Source organism: Pavona decussata, unplaced genomic scaffold, assembly GCF_977016875.1.
Source record: "Pavona decussata unplaced genomic scaffold, jaPavDecu1.1 SCAFFOLD_180, whole genome shotgun sequence".
Taxonomy (NCBI): Eukaryota; Metazoa; Cnidaria; class Anthozoa; order Scleractinia; family Agariciidae; genus Pavona; species Pavona decussata.
This window is the reverse complement of record NW_028145590.1, coordinates 45,686-60,000: the sequence shown is the minus strand read 5'-3', so window position 1 is coordinate 60,000 and position 14,315 is coordinate 45,686. Positions and strand designations below refer to the sequence as shown.

The window sequence follows — 14,315 nt, the reverse complement described above, 5'->3', positions numbered from 1 at the left end:
TACTTTATAGGAACCAGTGACTGTTTTTTTTCTTGGTACAAGTAATACTTCAACCTTAAAGTTGCTGAATCTCAAGGGCTGTTTGATCCTAACCTACTGGCTCACAAAATTTCTTCAATAAATTTTAGACAATACATGGGAACAGCTTTTGAAAGGGGTTCATTGAATAAAGAACTTAAAAGGTGTTGCTTTTGGTTTCAGTTTACTGTTTAACAGCTTACATGTGTAATTAAGAAAGCAAAGGAAGATCGTAAGTGGTCTTCCATCGATTTGGGTTTTTTGGTTTTTGCTTTAATTTGTGTTTTAGCTTTAGGGATCCTTGAGAAAGTGAGGTGACATATTCTGTACACCCCCGCCCCCTTCCCCTTAGTCGAAGCTTCAAGAGCATTGAAGTTACGCAAACAGAGTTTATATAATTGTTTAAAACTGTCTCCTTCGAGGTACGGAACGAGGGACGACATGAAATCTCGTTATTTGCTCTAAAAAAATTTTGAAAGGTCCAACCGGACAAAACAGAGCTGCCCAATCCTGATGGCTGTTATCAGGAAAATTTAGAAAATTTAACTAGTGAAAAAAAGCTGACTGTACTGTACGGCTGTATACTGTATATCTGTCTAATTCCTCAAACAAACACTGAAAACTGATTCATTAAAAAATTCTCCGGCAAAATGAGATTTGATTTTAAAAGGATATTTGTCAGTTCATAAAGTTTTCTTATATAACTTAGAGAACCCGCGTTCGATATCAGTAAAATTGGAAGTTGGTCTATTTCCCATTAAAGGCATGATGAAAACGATGACGTCAGGATGCAACGCTGAGATTCAAAGGCGGTCAATAGACTTGACATTATCATAATCTGGTTTATACTGGACAACAGTCAGCTTTTGGTGCAACCCCAATGGTTCGTGGTGATATTTTAAGCGTAACACTGAAATAACTAAAGCAGAACGAGAAAAATAAGAAAATGTATGTCAATAAAAAATCACTCAGAAGTCATGTCGCATAAATTATCATGAGCATTATTTCGTAGTAATAGCCAATCAGAGTTGATTCCTCCGGCCTTACCTTTACTAAGGGAAACGAGTGATAATTTTAGTTTTTCTTCTTACACGTTGAAGAATAGCTTGTAGCGTTGTATTACCTAGTCTCGTAGGAAGAACGCTCCCTAATACGGATTTGAGTCGAGATTTTATGGGACTTGTTGTGAATGGGTCGATGGATCCCAGGACGCACATCTGGCATCCCCCGCAGATTGTTTTTGCAGGGGCGAATGACATCACAAAGAGAGAGAACCTGGGATCAAGATTGGCCTGGAGCTGACATCGAATGCACTCTCTAATCTACGATTATTACTAGTTTTAGTTTCCCTTCTTACAAGTTTAAATATATCTATCTTGTAACGTTGTAGTATCCAGCCTCTTGTTAAATTTTGCATTGTGATTTTATTGTATTTTAGACGACCCTTCATTTTTTCGTCCACCAGTCCGTCCCTCTGCCGTTCTTTCACTGGTTCTCTTGTTCTTTCACTAATTTATTCTAACAATGCCCAGCTGTAAAGCAGCCAATTACAGCCTTATCCTGCATCTTAGAGAAATAGAAGAATACTGAAACACGATTAACAACGGCGTTGTATAAGACGTATCTTTTTTCCTTCAAGGAAGAAATATGGGACGTCTCCACGCAGGCTGCAACAGATTGGCCTGACTAAAAACGACAAATGCGATTGAATTTGAGGGAGTTAATAATTTACTCAAGTTGACTCAAATTGTTTGCTTGAATGAAAATTTGACTTGTCTACTTAAATTGATCGAAAGAAGAGCTAACTTCATGCAAATGAGCGGCATGTTTACCTCAAGATCCATTCTCTTCGGTTTAAAGCAGTTTTGGAGCCACTAAAGTTGAAAGAAGCGAGGCGAGTATCACTATTCTACTATATTCCGATCACTAGGTAGAATGGTTTCTTTTGGAAGTATAATTATCACGCGTTTTAGGGGTAGGGTTTGCAGATGGTTTCATAAACTCCAATTAGTTTGTAGCAAACGTCGTTTCCTGGTGAATTTGCTTCGGGGCTGTTGAAAGGCTGAAACAAAATTAGACAAACCTGGCATGAGATTATTATTTTGTGCCTCTCTATTGACACTGCAGTAAAACTTCAGTCCAAGAAGATCACTGTTAGTTAGAACGGACGATGGTCTAAGACGACCTCTTAGTTGAGTGGCGACTTAAATATAAATATCGTGAATAAATAGCGATTACAAATACTTCTCGAACAAAAATTGACTATTCTACTCAAAAAATGGAATATAAAGAAAGATGTTGTATTCCACATCCCACAAAAAAGAAACCAAAAAGTATCTTCCTTCCCAACGCGAGTCAAACCCATGACGTTCCCTACAATGCATGGTCGGTCGCTTACCACTGACTTACAGCGGGACGTGGAAGGGTGGATTATGTAGGAAAATTTTAAATTAAGCAAGGGAAGAATGATTTCACAAAAGCAATTGCCCAGCCAATCAATTAAGTCAGTTCTTTTACCCCTTGAAAAATAACTGAGAGAATATAACAAATTATGAGTCAAAGTTCCCTTTTTAAGGCAGATGGCTCGATTTTTTAAACAACGATTTTAAGCACCTGCTCTCTTCAATAGTTCCTTGTTTATACTTAAAAGACACATTTTGAGAAAGTTCGGTGTGACTCGATGGATAGCTGTCCGATTTGTTGAAGCAATTTTCTTTTTTAATAAAACTACCTAGCAACGGTCAGAAAGATTTGGTTCTAAATGAGTCCGTTAAGAGTAAATAGCGATAAGTTCGAGCACTTGTCGAATAAAAAAGTGACGGTTTTGCTCAAATAATGAAATATAAAGAAATATGTAGTATTCTACATGCCACGACTTTGAAACAAAAAAATTATCTTCCTTCTCAAGTTGAGTCAAACCCATGACGTTCCCTACAATGCATGGTCGATCGCTAACAACGTGATCTACAAGGTGACATGGAAAGCTGGATCATTTAGTACAAATTTTAAGAAAGGAAAGAATAATTTTTAGAAAAGTAATCATTTAGCTCATCAGTAAACTCAGTTGTTTTACCGCATGTACTTCAACCAACTTATCTTATGAATTTGAAAATACCCGACAATGCTTAGAAAGATTTGTTTACAAAGGAGTCTTTATACCTGGCACATTTCCGATTAATAATATGTCATTCTCCCTTAGTTTAAAGAAAGAAAAAAAATCTTCCACGACAAATCTCAAGTGTGCGATGATTTGCGCGAACCAAAAGGATAAAACCAACCAAAGAAATAAGACAACCAATCAGATTCTTGCTTTCACCTTATGCCATATGATCTTTTGAGAGGTGTCCTTAATGATGTCATCAGTGTAGGCAGTCTCCAAATAGCGTAAACATAGCATCGTTTTCATACGTTGCATAAAATTTGTCAAGTCTGATCGAAATTTATCTACATATGCCTGAAAGCTACAAAAATTAACACAAATTAGCACAAATGGTTTATGAAAATTTGACACGTGGATTATTTTAAGAAAAAGGAATTCACCGCATTCGTAGATGTTAACGATGACGAGAGAAAGCTAAACGAAGGCAGCCTTGGACATAGTTTGGCGTTAATCGCGCCCGTGCTATAGGGCAAATTGCCACCATAAATATCCTAGACAAAACAAAAAATTGAAGATTTCGGCATACCAAAATTGAGACGTTTGGGTAGAGTTTAAGACTTTGCCTACCAATTACATTTGAAGCAATTGTCTTTTCCTAAAGAATATGTGTGGGACTTTTCAGCTGAAGGATTTAAATCTTTATGAAAACAAAGCATAAAATCATCATCATCCAGTCAAATTTGAGGGAACCATCTTTTTCTAGAGAATATTTGTTGGACTGTTGCATAGCCTTATCTAAATCTGCGTTATCATGTAAAGTTAAGTTTTTCCGTTTTCCAGCATGTTTGTAATATATTGTAATTTTTCCCATGATGTTGTCGTGCTTATCTTGTCCGGCCTCGACTGGCTTTGTTGTTGTAAGGACTGAAATCTTTATAAAAGTAAGGCATAAAATCATCATCATCCAATTAAATTTGAAGCAAACGTCTTTTCAAAGAGAATATTTGTGGGAATGTTTACCTGAAGGACTGAAATTTTAATGGAAACAAGGCATAAAATCACACCTTGGAGCATTCTGTAAATGATGATCCGGCGACATTTGTTGGCTTATCTCCAGTTGAATGCATGATGAAAACGATGACTCAGGACGCCACACTGAGATTCAAAGATGGTCAACAAACTCGATTTTAACTGGTTTATGCAGGACTCCAATGGTTCGTGGTTATACTCTAACGCGAAGCGCTGAAGTAACTAACACAGTAAGAGCGAAATAAGAAAATGTCTGTCAACGATAAATCCCTCAGAAATTACGTTGCATAAATTCTCTCGAGTATTTCGTGGTAATATCCAATCAGAGTTCATTCTTCTGGCTTCACCTTTACTTTAGGACACGAATGTTAAAATTTGCATTATAATTTAATTGTATTTTAGAGGTAGGTTTTTGTGCTATTTCTTGCGTTATTTCCTTCGTTTGTCCGTTTTTTCACTAACTTATTCTAACAATTCCCAGGTGCAAAGCTAACAATTAGAACCTAGTCCCGCATCCTAGAGAAATAGAGGGATACTGAAATACGACTAACAACGGCGTTGCATCAGACGTCTCTTTTCTGCTTTAAGAAAAGAACACATGGGATGTCTGCACTCAGGCTGTAGCAGCAAAGACTTGTTAAAAAAAAATGTAAATGTGATTGAAATTGGGACAGTTAGTAATCAACTTGAGTAAACACAAATTTGCGCTTAATGAAAATTTTACATGTCTATTGATCGAAAGAAGAGGTAATTTGATGCAGACGAGCGGCATGTTTATAGCAAGACCTAGTCTCGCCAGTTAAGGGCAGTTTTGGAGGCAAGTTGGCATTATTCACGTTATCAAGAACGAGGTGAGAAACGATATTTTATTCTAACCCGATCACGAGGCAATGAAATTTTATTAGGAATATATCAGGTTAGAAAATTTGAGTCTATTGCGAGTGTCGTTTCCTGGTGAATACGCTGTTGGGTTGTTGGAAGGCTGAAACATTCAATCAAACCTGGCATGATATTATTGCTTTGTGCTTGTCTTCTAACATTCCGGTAAAATTTCAGTTCAAAAAGATCATTGTTAGTGAGACCGGAAGATGATCAAAGACGGACACTCAGTTGAAGCGGCGACTTACATATAAACGTCGAGAATAAATAGAAGATCAAACACTCGTCCAATAAAAAGGTGACGATTTTGCTCAAATAATGAAATATAAAGTAAGATGTAGTAGCGCACATGACACGATTTCGAAAATAAGAATTGTCTTCCTTCTCAACGCGAGTCGAACCCATGACGTTTCCTTTTATGGTCGGTCGCTAACAACTAAGCTACAGGGTGACGTGGAAAGCTGAGTCAAATTTTAAGGAAGTGAAGAATATTTTTTTTAGAAAAGCAATTGTATAGCTCATCAGTTAAATCAGTTCTATTATCGCATGTAAAACAACCAAGAAAATAAAACAAATTATGAGGCGATGTTCCTCTTTACTAATGCAAATAGCTAAATGACAAAAGAGTTGACAAAAAGCAAACGTATTTTTAAAGAAGTTTTTTTAAGCACCTGCCATTTTTATTAGTTGCTTGTTTATACTTTAGACACATTTTGGGGAAGTTTGGTGTGACTCGATTGATAGCTGTCCAGTTAATTCCAGCAATTTATTTTTTGACTAAAATATCCTACAGAAAGATTTAGTTACAAAGGAGTCTGTATACCTGGCACACTTCCAATTTAGTTATTTGCATTTCTATCTGTTTACTGATGATTAATCATTTATCTCATTCTTGTTTAGTTTAGAGAAAAAAGCAATTCTTCCACGCCAAAGATCTAGTGAGCAATTATCTGTGCGAACTACGATATCCTCGCGATCAAAACCTACAAATTGACGAAGGATAAAAACATCTAAAAAATAAAACAACCAATTAAATCGCCATTATGGGTACAGCTGATGTTTTAGCACAAAAAATAATATCGTTTTAACACGTTGGATAAAGATTGTCAAGTTTGATGGAAAATTATCTGCATACACCTAACAACTTCATATGGACAAAATTATTAGGGTTTATGAAAATTTGACGCGTCGTTTATTTTGTCATAATAATAATACTAATGATGATGATGATGATGATGATGACGACGACGACGATGATGATGATGATGATGATGATGATGATGACGATGATGATAATAATAATAATAATAATAATTCACCGGATCACAGATCTTTACGATGGTAGAAAAAGCTTCAACTAAAGCAGCCTTGGACATAGTTTGCCGTTGATTGAATGATAGGGCAATATGCGACTATACATATCGTACACGAAACAAAATTGAAACGTTTGGGTAGAGTTTAGTACTTCCAATAAAATTTAAAGCAACCGTCTTTAAGTGGAGAATATTTCTGGGACTGTTCAGCTAAAAGAACTGAAATCTCTAAGAAAACAATGCACAAAATATAAAATCATCATCATCCAATTAAACTTAGAGCAACCGTCCTTTCCCAGAATATCTTTGTGGGATTGTTCAGCTAAAGGATTGAAATCTCTATGAAAGCAAGGCATAAAAGCACCATTATCCAATTAAGTCTGACGGAACCTGGCGTCTTTTCCTAGAGAATGTTTGCAGGACTGTTCACCTGAAGGACTGAAGTCTTCATTGAATACAAGGCATTAAATCATCACTTCATTGACATTCGTTGTGAATTGTACGTGACCATCAAGATTTCTGTAATAACGATCCGGTGGAATAGAAAATAGAGCGACGATTTACGATTGATATCGATTGGATCAAACACTTTTCGAAAAAAACAAATTGTCGAAATTAGACGCAGAAAATAAATGTATTGTTGGTATTTTAGAGGAGCTACTGTTCAATAAATTAGGGGATATTATATCAATCATTTTGTCCTTTACAAACCATCATTATCTTAGATTGCAGTTGTGTCATTTCCCTGATTATCTGGTAAAGTAGTCTCTTGTTAAATTCTATCACCATTCTAAGCATTATTTTTTTCTTCTATGGTTTATATAATATGTATATAATGTTATAATGTGTTATTAGTTGTCATAGCTATTAATTGTGTGCTTTTCTTGTATCAATATTTTATATTCATATATAATGATAACTATTTTAGACTACCCTAATAGCATAGTAATACCTAGTTGTTATATCTATTGCACTACTTTCTCCGTCCTTATGGTTTTTTTTATGTGTGAATTTATGCTATCTTACTGACCTCTAATTTATTTTCATTTAATGCTGATGTCAACTGTCTGTCTGGCTCCGCTAGCACCTATGGTTATTCCAGGCAGCCAGTAATCTAATGTCATTTGTAATATTTTTGAAATGAACTTACAAATAAAGGGTCTTTTTTTGTAGTCATTGGCAAAATACCAAAGGGAAAAACTTTTGGAAACTTTGTGTTTCATCCTTCAGGTTGAAGTTTTTTATGCCCGGCTAGTTTGACAAAAATTCATGGTTTTTAACTCATGTGTTTCTTGCATTGGTATGACCATGTACGGAGACTGGCATAGCTCATGTCTTACAAAACATCTGCGAGACGTGTGTCTGATATCTCATTAAGAGTGAATGCAGTAAAAAAGCATGAAACCTTGAAATAAATTAAATATATGTTATTTACCGGGCGGGAGGTCCGTATGGGAAAAAACTGTGCCCGAGGTCTTGAGTACGGCCCGAGGTCGAAGGCCGAGGGCCGTACTCAAGACCAAGGGCACAGTTTTTTCCCATACGGACCGACCTAGACCGGTAAATAACTTATCTATTTTTTTCTGTTTGTTTGCTTTTTTTTTTTCGCTGGGACGTTTGTAAGAGTGTAAGTTTAAGGCTGAAGGAGGAAAGTGGTAACAAAATCCTATGAAACAAATGTAAATAGGACATCAATTTAAGTGGCATGTTTATAAGAAGTTTAATTTTATTTTCACTCGCAAGTCATCATGTAAAAAAAGAAAAAAAAACCATTTGAGTCATTGAAATGACAATCATCTGTCAAACGTCAAAAGTGGATGAATGTTGACAGCTGCAAATAATGGCACGCATGTCCAAAAGGTCTAAAAATATCGATCGAATGATAAAAATTGTGAAAGAAGACTCAAACATGGCGAAGTTTATTTTTCTTAACGGTTCGAGACATGTTTAAAACGTCCCTGGATTTGTGAAAACTAACTTTCCAAAAGAAAGTTCAAGTTAATCTGAGTCTGAGTCATCTGAGATGATAATGTGGCGTTTTCGCGGCTTTGACCGAGCCGAGCTTTCACCACTGCTGCAAGGCGCTGTATTGAAAGAGAAATTGAACGTGCAGCCTTCAATTTTACTGATGTTCGAACCAGCAAAAAAACCAGTGAAGGGATCCTCGCCTGAAGACGCTTGCTTGTCTTCTCTCGGCTTGAATGGGTGCTGCGAGGCTTTGACTGCTTGATTAAGCGGTGCATCGTTTGAAGAGATGGGAGATTTCGTTTCGCTGCTCAGTAGCAAGGACATCTTGCGCTGGTGGTCGTCGGAAGCAGTTTTGTAGGAATCTAAGCTTTTTGAATTCTTATGTCCACTCCGCTGAGCTACATAATAACCAGGAATTTCTGCATCCATCAGCCTTGAAATGCAGGTTTTTCGCCCAGAATGGTTGGTTACATTTTCAGGCAGTCCTGCATTCTTCGCAGCCTTCGTCAAAAATTCTCCGATCTTGTTTTTTTCCGAGAGGAGCTCGATCGACTGTACCACACCTGATCGACAGGCTTTCTTTTGTGGTTTATTACCAGGAAGAAAGGCGCCTCGGATCTTTTTATTTCTACAGGACGATGGCTGGCGAACTTAAGATACAAATGAACTAGCGCTGAATACTTCTCTGGAGCGATGCAAGTGTACCTGACTCGTACACTCCGCCATCTTTTTTACGGACGCCCATGAATAATCTGCACAGCAGAATGTTGAGCTCGTTAGGAGGAATGTTTCCCAAGGTTCTTGTCTCTCCAACTGAGGAACAGTATCTTCGCCAAATGTTCAGATCGTAAGTTGTCTTTTTTTTTAGTGTTATCAGGGCGAGGTGAGTGAATAAAATCTTGAATTTTGCTTAATTGCCTGTCTTGTTCAACTTCTTCATATTATAATGCCGTCGTTTCGTTGGGGGTTTCTTCTTCTGGGTAGTAAAATGCTGTGCTGTGTACTGTCTCGTCTGAATCCATTTTCTTCAGAATTTATATTTTCCTTACATATTTCCACGGGAAGTTGTTTACGTGTAACTGTTGCCTTTGTTTGTAAACTTTCGCAACAATTTCAATTTGCCGCGAATAGCGCGGATAAAAATCCGGACCGTGGTCCGTATCGTAAAAAGCTGGACCGGTTACGAGCGCGCGATTAGCCATTCAGATTCGAGGATTTGAGATTCCGGCCCGCGGAGATGCTTCAGAAAAAAATAATGCAAAATATCCACTCTAGGAAATGAAAAATTATTATTGAACTTTTACTGTAAGAAACGTTTGACCATCTTTGTCTGTTTTTTTCATCCACAGCTTGCAACGAATGAACACGAGGAGAAAGAACGTTTTCGTTTATTGAAGCATGGCCGATGACGATGTTGAAGATTCTTCTGTTCAACAACTGAAAAATGTGTGGTCAAACGTTTTACTTGCAGAATGTATCGTGATAGTTATAATCAACGTTTTCACTCTCGTCGCCTTTGCAAGAAATCGCCACTTACGCAAACGCACTACGTATCTGATAATAAACCTGACTGTGGCTGATTTACTGGTGGGAGCAGTGACGGGACCATTGGAAATACTCGGCCCAGATTATGATCCTGGAAATGGTTTCAGCTGGAAAGAATTCTTCATTTTAACCTCGAGCCTCATATTTTCCCTGGCCTCTCTAGCCAATCTTTTGTTAATTTCTTTGGAGCGGTTACACGCCACACTTTTCCCCTTTAGACACTGTTTAATTGAGAAATGGCTTTAGTTCAAAGTTATTATTGGCAGCTGGACGATAACGTTGCTTCTGGCATTCATGATGTCTGTTCTTGTAGCAATCAAGTTAGGTTTAGTTCGTTACGCACTTCCATGTTACACTTTTCTTACCCTTCTTATCATAACTGCTTGTTACGCAATTATTACCATAAAAGTCAAAAGTAACCCTCCTCCGCAGCATTTTAGTGCAGTTGCGTCAGAAAGGAAATTGTCAGTAACCTTAAGCATAGTTACCGTTGTCTCTATCCTGACAATTCTGCCTTATCTATTTGGATGACAATTGCACAATACATTTTGAACTACATGTCTCGTGCAGCGTTCCTTCAACTCCACGCAACAGTAGCTTTGTTACATTACGCTTTTTCTATCGTCAATCCGTTGATATATGCCATAAGAATGCAAGTGTTTAGGAAAGCGGTTAAGGAGCTTTGTAAGAGGACTGCAGCGACCAGGGCTGCCCAACCCATTGAAGTGCATGCAATGTAGCGCATGGGCACTAAGAAAAAAGCAATCGAGACTAGCTTCAACCTGATATTTAACTTATATCAACTATGCAGTGACTGTTTTTTTATTTCTTGATACAAGTACACCTTAAACCTTAAACTTGCTGAGTCTCGTGTGCAGTACAACCCTAAACTACTGGCTCAAAAAAATCGTTTATGGCGTTATTAGACAATTAATAGGAGTAGCTTCTGGAAGGTTTCATTGAATAAAGAATATTGACTGTATTGCTTTTGGTCTTTTCACAATAAAGTTTTCATGTGCAATGAAGAAATTAAAGGACAATCTTAAGTGGTCTTCCACCGATTTAGTATTTTGTTTTACTTAATTATCATTTTTTTTACTTCCTGAGAGCCTTGGGAAGGGGGGACGGCAGGTTCTCGGTAATTTCACAGGGCCTGAATTTCAATAAGCCACCTGTGTACCTTCTGGAAAGATTCATTGAATAAAGAACTATTGACTGTATTGCTTTTGGTCTTTTAACAACAAAGCTTGCACGTGTTATAAAGAAATCAAAGGACAATAGTATCTAATCTTCTTACAACTGTGCTATTATTGTGTGTGATACATGAAGATGCTATTGGTTGCTTACAGTGGTGTATATGTTGGAATTTCAAATCAGAGCATCACAGGGCTGCAGTGGTTCAAGGCACATCACTGCACTGTGTCATGTTGTATTTTTTTCTCTCTATCCCCGAAGTCTAAAGATGGGTACTGGCTGGGGTAACTGCGGTAACTTACAGTAGTAGTTCATTTATTTATATCGTAACAGAGAAGAGAGAGGGAGAGGGAGAGAAAAAGACTCCCCGATAGAGTTACCAACTGCTCCAATAAAATATCTCTCAACAAAAATTCTATGTTCTAAATGAACGTAAATATATCTGAAACATATATTTTGAACTGCTGATAAAAGAGAAAATAAAAGAAATATCCTCGCAGTTAGTACGCAACTTTAAAATTCTCTTGTTGGATTTTGCATTGTAATTTTATTGTATTTTAGACGTAATTTTTGAGTGATTTCTTGGTAAATAAGGTGGACATTTGTCTGTCCGTCGCTTCGTTCACTAACAATGCGCAGGTGCAAAGTAACCAATTTGAGACTGATCCCCTATCCTAGAAAAATAGAAGGATACTGAAATAGTATTAACAACGGCGTTGCGTTAGACGTTTCTTTTCCGCTTCAAGGAAATGAAATGTGGGACGTCTGTACGCAGGCTGTAAGAGTTTGCACTGAGTAAAAAAAAAACACACCCAGTCTTAATGAAAATTTGCATGTCTACTAAAATTGATCGAAAGAATAGCTTGTTGATGCAAATGAGTGGCATGTTTGTAGCAAGATTCAGTTTCGCCAATTAAAGGCAGATTTGGAGCCAAGTTGGTATTATTCACGTTATCAAGAAACGAGGTGAGTAGAAATACTTTATTATAACGCAATCAAGTGGACAAATGGTTTCTCTCAGAAATACATCAGGCGTTTTAGGTGTAGGCTATGCAGATCGTTTCATAAACTCCAGTTAAGTTTCTTGCAAATGTCGTTTCCTAGTGAATATGCTGTTGTGCTCTTCGAAGGCTGAAACATTTAGACAAACGAGTCATGAGATTATTACCTTGTGCTTTTCTATTAGCTTTTCAGTGAAGTGTAAATCCACGAAGATCACTGTTAACAAGAAAGATGATCTAAGACGATCAATCAGTTGAGCGGCGAATTACATAATACATATCGTGAATAAACAGCGACGAATTCGAATAAAAAAAGTGACGACTTTGCAATGGAATATAAACAAGTAGTATTCCAAATGTCACGATTATGAAACAAAGAAAAAATCTTCCTTCCAAACGCTAGTCAAACCTATTTCGTTCCCTCAGGCTAAAATGCATTGTCGGTTAGCCGGTCGCTAACCACTGACGTACAGGGTGACATTGAGAGCGGGGTCATTTAACCAAAATTTATAATTTTACAGAAACGATCGTCAATCTCATCAGTTAAGTCAATTTTTTACCCCAAGTTAAATACCTTGAAGAATAAACCAAATTATAAGGCGATGTTCGTCTTTATTATGGCATATATCTAAATGAGAAAAGAGTTTACAGAATGAAATCTTATGATTTTTTTCTGGATTTTTTAAGGACTGTTATTAAGCACCTGTCATCTTCGGAGTTGCTTGTTTATACATTAGGCACATTTTGGGGAAGTTTGGTGTGACTCCATTGATGGCTGTCCGATTTCTTGTTAAGCATTTGTTTTCGAAAAAAATTATCCGACGACAGTCAGACAGATCTTTTTACAAAGGAGTCCGGTTGAGGAGCGATTCTACTGTATACCCGGCACACTTCATATTTTAAAATTACATTTATCTTTAACTGACTGTTGATTTCTCATTCTCGTCTATACAGAAAAAAAAATCACTCGTCAACGAGTCAGCCATCACTTGCTTAAACTTCGATGCGCTTGTCATCAAAAGCTACAAATTAAGGAAGGAAAAAACATCTGAAGAAATTAGACTACCAATCAGATTCATACCATATGCACACAGCTGACGTTTTAGGAAATGATCTGGATAAGCTTAATGTCATAAGCAGTGAAAGTAGTCAACAACTTGTAGAAAATAAAACCTTTTTACTACCTTCGATAAAATTGTCAAATCTGATATTTAAACTTCCTACACCTAAAAACTACTAGAATAAACTTGATTTGGAAAAACTATTATGTTTAATGGCACTTTCCCGCGTTACCTAACTTATGGGTGATCCGCGGTTTAACATAATTTATTCGTTTTCTTTGTTTTATGGGCTATTGTCAAAGTTAGGCTTATTGTTGAGGACTTTTTGTTTCCTTTGTTTTGCATCAGCTGTGAGAAGTAAATTATATTACAACGGAGATGAGCCTAACATTGAACTGAAGTTAAATTTATGTTTGATGGAAAGGTCTTCATCCATAGGTCTTAACAATGGCCAGAACAAGCTTCACCGAAAGTAGCTTTTGACAATAGTTGGCATTGATCGGTTGATATGGATCAATTTGATTATAGCTGTTGTAGACAGTAGGCTTCAACATAGGAAAATCCAAACGTTTTAGAGGTAGAGACTTATGAGATCGTCTTATGAATTTCAATTAAATTTGTAACTGTCCAGTAGATGAAGGACTAAAATCCTAATGAGAATAAGACATATAATCATCACTTTACGGATATCATAAATTGATTACTTTAGACATCGTTGCGAATCATAAGTCGGCGTTAAGCTCTCTGAAAAATAACGATCAGGCAGAATACAAAATACAGCAAGGATTTACAAATGAATGTTCATATTAAAACGACGCGATCAAAAACTTCTTGGATGTAAATGAAATGTTATTGTTCATTCAATTCAATGGAATATTGACTGATATAATATATAATATAATATGGATATAGATTTGTTGTTGATATTTTTAAAGACCATATTGTACTGAAACAATAATTTAGTAAGGAAGGTGTGTCAATTGTCTTACTCCTACAACAATAATAATAATAATAATAATAATAATAATAATAATAATAATAATAATAATAATGATGATGATGATAATGATAATGGTGATGATAATACATTTTTTAAATAAATAAATAATATAATCTTTATTGAAAATGACCAAATCTTTTAAAACACAACCCTATGCACTACTAATAATAATAAAAAAAAAAAAAAAAAAAAAAATAATAATAATAA

The 14,315-nt window shown here is 36.4% G+C and overlaps 1 protein-coding gene across 6 annotated transcripts in view; it reads left to right on the top strand.

Annotated features, from left to right (window-relative positions):
• LOC146463081 (uncharacterized) overlaps positions 1 to 14,315 on the top strand; it is a 195,745-nt gene that overhangs the window by 151,964 nt on the left and 29,466 nt on the right. The window lies entirely within an intron of this gene.